The sequence below is a fragment of the Tupaia chinensis genome, unplaced genomic scaffold (assembly GCF_000334495.1).
Source record: "Tupaia chinensis unplaced genomic scaffold, TupChi_1.0 Scaffold000477_2, whole genome shotgun sequence".
Taxonomy (NCBI): Eukaryota; Metazoa; Chordata; class Mammalia; order Scandentia; family Tupaiidae; genus Tupaia; species Tupaia belangeri.
The window spans coordinates 269,140-270,698 of record NW_006159987.1 but is presented as its reverse complement, the minus strand read 5'-3'; the positions used below and the strand labels follow the sequence as shown (position 1 = coordinate 270,698).

At 49.0% G+C, this 1,559-nt stretch overlaps 1 protein-coding gene across 1 annotated transcript in view; it reads right to left on the bottom strand.

Moving 5' to 3' along the window:
- Nucleotides 1-1,559, bottom strand: part of G6PC1 (glucose-6-phosphatase catalytic subunit 1) — a 15,509-nt gene that overhangs the window by 13,500 nt on the left and 450 nt on the right. The window lies entirely within an intron of this gene.

Below are 1,559 nucleotides of genomic sequence, written 5' to 3'. Positions count from 1 at the left end.
TCCTGAGGTCTGCAATGAGGGACACCAAGATGAACCAATCCTGGGAGTCTTGGTAGTTGAGCTGCAGGTAGCGTGTTGACTGGATCCCAAAGTCATGGAGAGCGTTCATTCCTTCCTCCATCCTCATTCCCTGGGCACCTCGGGAAGCCGTCCACAGAGCCCTTGCAGTTATCCAGGCTTGGCGGTGATTGCTCTGCTAGTCGTCTGCGCCTTGCCCATGTTTTATACACCCTGCATCCAGTCTGCAGGTCAACCCAGCCCTGATCTTTGGACTCAAAAACCACTTTGTCTAAAATCTATTGATCAAAGGTGCATCACCAGGAGGTTGATGCAAACATGTTCAGGGTGATTTACGTAAAATAGAAAAACAGGCACACAAAAACAGCCTGATCGGCCATGTACTCGGCACGGCCAATAATTAACTTTGGCACGCTGCTTGGCAGTGCAGGGGGCTGCCCTCCTGGTCTCCGAAACTAGGCCAGAGACACAGGACAGAGTCTAACTCCACCATGGTATCTGATTTCCTAAGTCTGCACCTACATGAAGGACAAAGGAAAATCTTGGTGCTCCAACAATTCAAGTTTCAAGTTGTTCATTTAAACATAGAGGAAGTTCTGTTGTGCTGCAAACTGTCACTTTGTAGATTGCTCCTTAGCTGCATTAGGGCCCAGGGTCTGCCTCTGGTTTGGGAGCTCAATCATCTTTCCAGCATAGGCTCCATGTATCTTGGGCCAGAAAATAGTCATGTTTGGATGTAAGATGAATTCATTTAATGGCCTTAAACTCAAGACCTTTGGGGTTTTAATATGTACTTTTTGTTTGGTGGTTGTTTTGTTGTTGTTTTTCCTACAGAGAGATTTTTTCACCAGAGAGACAGAGAAAGAGAAGGTGAGAACTCACCTGCCAGGGGGATGGCCATGCTACAATCCCTTCTCCTCATTCTCTTCTCAGGATTTTGGACGTACATGCCTGCTGTGAGTTTCAAGCGGCCAGTTCCAGGACTCAAATTGTGGCCGACCATGTGGGAATCCAGCGCCTTAACCCTTATACCACATGATAGCCCTGGATGTTGATTTTTAGTTTGTCATACGGCTCATGCACTCGTCAGAAAGAGAAAGAGAGAGGGAAAGTGAAAAAACAAGCCCCAGCAGAGATGACTACACCTTCATCCCTTCTCCTCCATTCTCCTCGGGATTTTGGAAACACATGCCTACAAGCAGTAGAGAGACCAAAAACCTCACACTCAGGCCACCTAGGACACACAAGATAGCAGGGGAGTGACCAGGTGACAAATTCATGCATTTTCTCTTTTTTTTTTTTGGAGAGATTTTCACTGTAGGGCGCGTGCGCTCGCCAGACAGACAGAGAGAGACAGAGAGATAGAAAGCGAGAAATCACCCCCCAGGGGGGATGGTCACGCCGCAATCCCTTCTCCTCCATTCTCCTCTCGGGATCTTGGGCACGCACGCACACGCGCCCGGCGTGAGTTTTAAGCCACCGGGTCCGGGACACGAACCGCGGTCGACTACGTGGGAGTCCAGCGACATAGCCATTACGCT